The sequence below is a fragment of the Diaphorina citri genome, unplaced genomic scaffold (genome assembly GCF_000475195.1).
Source record: "Diaphorina citri unplaced genomic scaffold, Diaci psyllid genome assembly version 1.1 scaffold698, whole genome shotgun sequence".
NCBI classification, from domain to species: Eukaryota; Metazoa; Arthropoda; class Insecta; order Hemiptera; family Psyllidae; genus Diaphorina; species Diaphorina citri.
The window spans coordinates 152,204-161,591 of record NW_007378131.1 but is presented as its reverse complement, the minus strand read 5'-3'; the positions used below and the strand labels follow the sequence as shown (position 1 = coordinate 161,591).

The following is a 9,388-nucleotide window of genomic DNA, read 5'->3' as shown; positions in this document are numbered from 1 at the left end:
TACTTTTTTCATTTTCATTCATGTACCTATACCTACATAGGTACTTTTTCTCAAACAACCCTCCTACCAGGGTAACTGCTGGTTTTACTATAAAACTATAAATGTTCTTTGAGATTTACCTGTGAGAATGGCAAGAGGTCTAAACCTCTGAGTACTATTAATAGCTACACCTGCAAGCTAGACCATTGGTAATAAAACACTTACCGAGCAAAGAAAAACACTTCTCTTGGAGCTTCCATAAAGTGATTTTCCGATGGCAAGGATACAGTCTGAAAGGTATTACTAACACTTTCTACAAGAATACAGGCTAAAAAGCTTTCCTTCACTGAATTTTCACAGTCAAATTATCCAAAACTCTGCCAAAACGACCAAGATGTTCTCAAGACGATATTTTACTAAATTCAAATATTCGCGCTCAACTACAACAGAAAATTTTCTTCAGGGTTGCCAGATGAAAAAAATCCCCAATCTGCTTTCCCATTTTAAAAGAAATAGCGGTGACTTTCAACTTCACAAAATTCACTTTGAAAAAATAAATCAAAAAATTCATGTAAAAATTTCAAATTGCGGCCATTTTGAAAAAAAAAAAATAAACGGTTCTCCGGTGTTGCAGTTTTTTACCGGTGTATGGCCAGTGTATTAATTGTGGTTTATAACACTCGTCGCGTGTGGTTTATAACACCTATTAACCCCCTATAAAAGATGCAATTCTCAAAATCCTTCTCCGAGTGAAAATTTTATCCGCGCTTTTCCACCAGTATCTAAAACACCCAAGGATAACAAGCTCAAATTGTTTAAGGGGTAATGGTTAGCAAATATATATATACATATATGCGTTACTTAAGGTTAAGGAAATAGTACGTATGAACGTAGGCCAACGAAAATAGTACGTACGTAGCTCGTTAGTTAACGAAAATAGTACGCCGCGCCGGTTAAATAAAATAGTACGTATAGGTCAAGGTCACTGGAAATAGTACGTAGGTCAAGGTCACTGGAAATAGTACACGTATAGTCAAGGTTAAAGGAAATAGTACGTAGGTCAAGGTCAATGAAAATAGTACTATGTTTCAAGGTGAATGAAAATAGTTCGTGGCCCAAAGTCAATGAAAATGGTACTTTTATTTATTTCGGCTCACATCAATTGGGTACGTACTTACCTTAACCATCGAAATATCTTATTGGTGTCACAAATGTCAATAAGTAGGTATCACTTTTGTGTCACCAATAGGTACAGCAATTATTCCAGCTCTATTTTTAGTGGGTAATACTTAAGTAGTTATTGTGAGACAGGTAGCATGCCTGTCTCACAGACACGGAAAGTATAGGGACTGTAAGTAGGTAATCCCATGTGAGACTAGTTTAAGAGACAAAAATAGACATTTCGAAGAGTTCCATTTCCATAGCGTTCCATTTATCACAACGTAATAGTAGGAAAGGAAGTGCCAGTAAATTTTTTTTTTTGACAATAATATAGGCTGTATAAGTTTAACAATAATATAAGGTCTTGGAGTCCAAAAATTGAAGAGAGAGGACAGGATAGGAGAAAGCCAGCCGTTCCGAGAACGAACCTTATATGTGAAGGTCATTAAGGATAAAGTTCATCCAGGACGGCAATCCAAGCTAACTAGACTGGCTGATTTATTGGAATAAAATAAGAGAGCAAAAAGGAGAGGGAAGGAGAAGGCAAAAGAAAAGAGAAAGAACCGAAAAGAGTGTGAGGAGGTATTCAATGAAACCAAAGTAGGTAATTAGGTAACTATTTATGTTACCTCGCGACTTCGTATCTCTCCACTCTTCCCATCATAGTATTGGTTGTAAAGGTTCAGTTTCGATTCCAAGTGAGACCTGAAATTCACAGCAAGAGTCAGAAGATTGGATATCAGTGATATATGTTCCACATGGAAGAAAAGGAAGCAGCAGTTTCCTTCAATACATTTTTTAGAATACCCTGTACTCACATACTTACCAAATACTTGGAATAATTAGGGGTTTTTTAATACCATAACATGTTTTTTTTTTTTTTTTTTTTTTTTTTTTTTTTTATCGCGAGTTTGTTTATTATTTTTTGCCCGAGTATTTTTACATGTTTTTACTTGATTTTTCATTAAGGAGCATCGAAGTCGAGATATTTTAGGAAATTATAGGTAGTTTTCAAGTTTCCCGTCGCTAGAATATATAGAAAATAGATAGAACGAACCGGTATCTAAATGTCTAATAAGGTAATTTCATTAAAAAAAAAAAAAAAATGTTGCCTACTAAAAGGAACTAACAGGTATCTGATATTTAATTAGGAAATTGAATAAAAAATGTGGTTAATAGCTGGTAGTAGTTTTAATACCATAACAACATTTACATAGATTTCATAAATGAAATTTAAATAGATTAATTATCATTTAAGTAGGTACCTATTTTAATACCATAACAACATTTACATAGATTTCATAAATGAAATTTAAATAGATTAATTATCATTTAAGTAGGTACCTAAAAAAAAAAGATAATCAGCAGATAAGAGAAAAACTATTTGAAAGTTATGAGTGCAGGACAGGAATTTTTGTATACCTAGGCATGTTTGATCCACATGGCTTGTTCTCCACTTTTCCAAAACTCGTGTGAGATTCAACTCGTGTTCCATGTCCAAACAGCTGAGGTCCAAACAAAGCTCCATAGCATGGGACATGACAATATGGTACTCCTTTGTGCTGTGAAAATAAAGGAGAACTTATTAGTGATCAACAGCCTGCCTATTAAATTCAGGAAGTTACTTTGCAATCTTACTGTAAAGAAAATCACATGAAGGGTGTTTCTTTTTCACATATCTTTGGTAATCATTAGGCATGATAGTGATAGTGCCACTATGGTAGTTTACCATTAAAACTTTCCTTTTTTCTGACAGTGTTTAAATAGCTGCAACTGATGACTCACAATTAAGACCTGGTAGTAGGTACCCTTTTATTGCTATTTTTTATGACCTATGTGTTGTGTGTCGGCCCACGTGTAAGATATAACATTGATAACAAATCTGGTAGTAGGTACCCTTTTATTGCTATTTTTTATGACCTATGTGTTGTGTGTCGGCCCACGTGTAAGATATAACATTGATAACAAATTAGATTGTAGGTATAAACTGTACCTACCTGTTGATAACAGAGAAATGTATGTTAAAACCCAGCTTGTTTTGCATAGTATACGAGTAGCTCGCTTAAGAGATAAAAGGTGTATTTATTTTTTTAATTCCATGTCAAATGAGGGGTTGTATACTGTATAGGTAACTGATGTATTAGTAACAGTCATGCTCAAATACTGCCGAAAATGTTCAAATTGTACAGATTAAGGAGCGCGGTAGCACTCCGCTCCGCCAAGTCAAGAAAGTTTGACCGCTTAGAGGTAGGTTTATGATGTGGGCTGGCTGAAGAACTTTAAAAACGGAGAGTAGACCAGCTTAGTCTGGCTGGCGGACTTTAAACACAGAGAATACCAGCCCGAAATTTCCCTTGCCAAAGAAATAGAAAAGTTTGAGTGCGAGGGGCATCCACACGTATCCCCAAACTGGCCGGGTGGATTACTCCAAAATTAGACAGGGGCTCATCTAAATGGTCCTGTGAGGGTTGGATACGCCAGTGTTGAAGTTTAGACGTGTTTCACGAAATAGGCCCCTGGATAGGTAATACCTACCTTCCTATAGGTATTTTCCTAAATGTAATTTAATACGTTCTGTAAAGCTATCAGATAGCTTCAGGTAGGTAATATAATAGGTAAGTGGGAAATGTAGGTATTGTATAGGTACAAACCTACGTCATTTATTATAAGTGTACCTACCTAATTGTAATTGATACCTACCTACTCTATAGTATCTAGTGTTTTACGTGGTAGGTAAATAGTTATCTATTCAAATTGAAATAAATAGGTACGTAGGTAGGAGGTATGGGAACGTATGTAGGTACATAGGTATTAAGGTATAGATGCTAGACCCACAAAAATACCTCTTAGCGGCAAAAGTTCGCGGGGTCTGAAGCCGCCACACACGTTAAGACGGTCTGACAGACCTTAGGTCTGTGAGACCGCGGTCTGTCTGACGTGACTTCACGTGACGGTCTGAGCGTGAGTGGCGGGTCTACCTGATAGTGAGTGCCTGGCCCAAGTTCCCGTCTTACAACACTAGTAGGTAGTTCAGTAGATCGGAATATCAGATTTTTGACGTCAAAAGTGCGATCACGATCAAATCAAACATGCTTGGTGCGCTATTTATGGCAACTGATAATCTGGCTCTCAGCCAAGCAATTACTCCGGAAAAGGCCTTCTTCAATTCATCACTTAGGCACGAATATCACTTTACGTATCAATAATGGACGTTCTTTCTCCTCAGGTATTCCTTATCCAGACGCATCTTCCTGGGACTCCTGTTCTCCTGTTTGGGTGACGCCTTCCTGGTGTGGCCCAATTACTTCTGCGATTTGCGCGGTGTTCGCGAAATCCGCGAATCCTACATGTTTTCCAAAGGTACGTGTGTGACATATCAAATCATGCTATTTTTTTAATTCTAAATCTTGTGGTGATATTATTTTTTTAATTCACTTCATTTTTGACTGTTCGCGGTGTTCGCGAAATCCGCGAATCCTATAATTCATTTAAAGGTACGTGTGTGACATACCAAATCATGCTGTTTTTTACTTCTAAACCTTGTGGTGATAATATTTTTTCAATTCACTTTATTTTTGACTGTTCGGGGTGTTCGCGAAATCCGCGAATCCTATAATTCATTTAAAGGTACGTGTGTGACATACCAAATCATGCTGTTTTTTACTTCTAAACCTTGTGGTGATAATATTTTTTCAATTAACTTCATTTTTGACTGTTCGCGGATTTCGCGAACACCGCGAACAGTCAAAAATGAAGTGAATTATCACTATCAGATAGACCTGACAGGTACACCTGATCGCAGGTCCGCCTGTCTGGTCTACCTGATAGTGAGTGCCTGGCCCAAGTTCCCGCCTTACAACACTAGTAGGTAGTTCAGTAGATCGGAATATCAGATTTTTGACGACAAAAGTGGGATCACGATCAAATCAAACATGCTTGGTGCGCTATTTATGGCAACTGATAATCTGGCTCTCAGCCAAGCAATTACTCTAGAAAAGGCCTTCTTCCATTCATCACTTAGCCACGAATATCAAGAACTTTCACGTATCAATAATGGACGTTCTTTCTCCTCAGGTATTCCTTATCCAGACGCATCTTCCTGGGACTCCTGTTCTCCTGTTTGGGTGACGCCCTCCTGGTGTGGCCCAATTACTTTCTGGAGGGGATGATCGCGTTTGGGGTGGCTCAAGTTATGTACATATCAGCCTTCCAGTTCAAACCACTCCAGCTGAATGTGGGAGTGATACTTTATGTGATGTTACTGTTAGGTGAGTAATTACATCTGCGCCTCAGAGAGTTCCACTTCGAGGCTTAGGTGTACGGGCAACTGTCCCAAAGGATGGGTTAAATGGGTTAAATTTATACGAATCTAGGTGAGTAATCGAACTCCAGGTCTAGCTAGAGACTGAGTAGAGAGAGTCTCAGAAAAAACCCTGCTCGCCTTTGGCCTCTGATCAGTAGAACTACTGGGAGTTTTGGCATCTCCACTAATAGCACAATTTGTATGGTATATATGTACCTAGACGAGTAGGTTACTAAAACTGGTGCTTTTCTTATTCTTGATGATTATTATCGAGGTGGGTCAGCTAGTGCTAAGAGGAAGGTATTACAGTAATAATTGTTTTTCTTTTTGTTACAGCTTTAGCGTTCCTAGGATCCAATCTCACGGGAATCTTCCTGGTCGGTGTTCCCGTGTATGCATTCCTGCTCACTACCATGGCTTGGCGGACTATAGCCAGAGTTGTAAGTATTGAAAACTCGCGATAGTGAAGCGGAACACCATGTTCCCTGACAAGAAATTTATTTGTGTTGTGTCGAACATGAAAATACTGTAAATCGACTTAACATCGGCCTCAGTAGTGCAGTGGTCAAAACGTCCGCATGATGGTAATCAGGAGGGCGTGTGTTCAATACCAGTCGATGTCTTCGAACTCTTGGAAGTTATCCTTAGACATCGACATTTTCTATAACCATTCTCTTGTTTACAGGATAAACAGCAAGGTCCTGTGTCCTGGCTAAGATACGTGACGTGTATGGGAGGCCTACTGTTTCTCCTATCAGATTTGGTGCTGGCATTTCATTTGTTCTACTCACCTCTTCCTTATGCTCAGGTGAGAAGCTACTATAACAGGTTGAATGCACTGCACCAGTTCCTGACAGATCACTGAAGTTAATCAAGCGTGGTTGGTATCTGGACGGGTGACTGACTGGGGTATCAGCTGCTGTTTTAGTAACTTCGCTAAATACATATTTATTATGTACATAGATTCGGGACTACCAATTCCTGATCCTGACAATACCTATTCTCTAGCAGCTCTAGTTGGACTTGTCTAAATATTATGTAGTCTCTTGGCTACGTAGTCCTGATCTAGCTTAGTCTCTGGGGTTTCTCTAAATATGTGAATTAAGAAACACTGACCTACACTACCTACTTTGTCAACCAGCGAGATTACTAACCTATAGCTATTAAGTACCTACTTTAAACCTACAGCTGTGACTATGGTTGTGGGCTACTTCATATGAGCTATTAAGTACCTACTTTAAACCTACACCTGTGACTGTGCTTGTGGGCTACAAATGCTACAATACTTGGGCCAGCTACTCATTATCAGGTAGACCTGATAGGTACAACTGATCAGGTCCGCCTGTCAGGTTTACCTGTGTGTGTGCTCATCATTTATGGTAGACTTGACAAACGGACATTTTCAGCCGTACCTGTCAGGTCTACCTGATAGTGAGTGGCCGGCCTCGTACTTTGTCAACTAGCGAGATTACGAACCTACAACCCTACAAGGTAGGTACACACGGACCTACTTTATGCAAACCAAGACCTATGACCATAACAAAACATGTGATTATGATTACATTGTGCAGTACCAGTACCGACCACCTGGTGTAGACTGTATTGTACCACGTGTATTATGTTGTACCATTGTATTCTACCTACCATCTGTGTACATACCACATGTATTATGAAGTCAGTTGAATATTTCCAAGCTTCTTTGTCTTGGCAGAATGACGGGATAAACAATGAATTGAATAGGTTGCTAATTTCATATCCTGTTTATCCGTATAGGTAGAATAGAACAGATTCATAAATTCTTTGCGATATGAGACTGATCCATTCGTTCCAGGAATACCGGCATTCTTGGACAATACCTCTATGCCTTTTATTAAATAGACATTAATTTAATGCATGATAAATAGGTCTCTAATATTTATTATGTAGTCACCAATACCAGCTACATTTATTCAAATAACGTGACTGCCAGTCTTTGGCTGGTTGCAGATCACAGCATGACAATCATTCGGTTAGAAATGTTCAAATCTCGTGGGGGCGTCTTTTTCCTTTTTCATTAATTAGGTATTCTAACATATGCAAATTTAAGTCGTTTTTCTTTTAAATAGCGTAGATATGGTGATGGAGAATATGGATGGTACCTAGCTCTTCTATCACACGTTAAATATTAGAATCACACGTTGTTGTCTCATGGTCCTCATGGAGGAAATTATTTAAAGAAGAAAAAAAGTCTCGGCCCTTGGGGTCTTCTTATCTAGGTTTGACTGTACTAAAATTTAATTGGTTATCTGCTTCACTTTTATAGAGATCACACGAAACTATCCATAGTTTTCAACCTCCTTGATCGACCATTTTCGATATCGATTAATCGAGTTATCGATAGTGCATTTCGATATCGTACTGTGCGCTGCGTGTTGCCTACTTCAAAGCAAGCGCTTCAAGGGATTTTCATTCATTCATTTTCAATTTTTCATTCATCAAATTTTTGAAACCCAATTTACAATTTACCTAACTTTTTACTTGTTTTTGGAATAAAAAGTTCTAAACTTTTAATAGGTACCTGTACCTCGTATCTACTCAGTTTACGTTAGTTAGTGACGGGGGTTTTTCCCAATTTTCCTTTCATGCGGCGACAATCTACCCGCCTCCTCTTATTAACTTCATCCAGTTCTGAGTGTGTGGCCGGAAAAAGCCCGCAGCACGAGATTGCCCAGATGGTCACCCATCCGTATGCCAAACAGCCAAAGAATGCCGTCCACTCACAATCTGACCGTCTGACAGCCCGCGGTCTCACAGACCTAGAAAGCAATTCATGTGACAGATCACTGGAGATTCCAAATCTAAAGGTGGTGACATTTGCGCACCCGGAAAGTAAGTACAGGCCTGGGTCTGTCAGACCGTCTTAACGTGTGTGGCGGAAAAAGGCTCGAGACCGCGGTCTTTCAGATGGTCTCAGCACGAGTGGCTGGAATGTTGCCTTCATTGATGCGTCGGGCGGGAACTTGTGCGTTCGACGCGCTATCTCCGCGCTCCGCGCTGCTAACCGAGTAATAAAAATGCTCATCCTCCTCCTCTCCCTTTTCTTCCGCCTCCTCCACCACCCCCTTCTACTTCTCCTCTGTCTTCTCTTTCTCCTCCTCCTCCACCTCCTTCTACTTCTCTTCTTTCTCCTCCTCCACCACCTCCTTCTACTTCTCCTCTGTCTTCCCTTCCGCCTCTTCCTTCTCTTCTTTTCGTCCTCTTCTTCCTCCACCTCCTCTTTCTTTTGCACATTCGCAGAAATCACTCTACCGTACATTGTTAGTCTCAATATTCATACAATAGCTATCACTCTAACTCACTGCGAATGTAGTAGCAAGCTGCACATAATAGATCAAATAATGCTAATTCAGCATATCCGGATTAAAAGCGAAAATGTCAAGTTCAGCAGGATATTTATAGACTGATGTTTACAAACATCCTATGTACATCTCCATTAATGTACCTATCCACGTACATTATACATCTATTCTATTAAATGATTGTTCACCATTGGACTGTAGACCTTTGGGCCTAAAGAAGTGTAAACCGTAGAACGAATCAATGCTGTAGTCATGCAGACAATGCCCTCTATCAAACATCTTCAAAAATGCTATACGGTAGTAAAAATATATATATACCTATATAAATGCTATCTTCATAAGAATATTTCATGCAAATATTATGTTTTTTCGCTGTCTATCTTGCCCTAAACATGCATTTCCTGTTCTAGTTTACAAAGGGAAACCCTGAGCATATTTCCTCATCGTATTGCCGATGTCGTGACTTTTTTCCTCTTTTTGTAAGCTAAATCCTATTGTATGATAATATTATGATCTACACCTAAAACCTTGAACCTTTAACTCAGTCGCCAACAATATGTTCTTGCGGGCCCTCCGCGCCGCGAGGGCTAAGGAGTTGGGACACCAC

The 9,388-nt window shown here is 39.3% G+C and overlaps 2 protein-coding genes across 2 annotated transcripts in view; one reads left to right on the top strand and one right to left on the bottom strand.

The window, feature by feature from the left end:
- LOC113468304 (lysoplasmalogenase-like protein TMEM86A) overlaps nucleotides 1-9,388 on the top strand; it is a 28,410-nt gene that overhangs the window by 14,698 nt on the left and 4,324 nt on the right. The window lies entirely within an intron of this gene.
- The window catches only part of LOC103511306, a 37,990-nt gene that overhangs the window by 27,993 nt on the left and 609 nt on the right, over nucleotides 1-9,388 (bottom strand). The window lies entirely within an intron of this gene.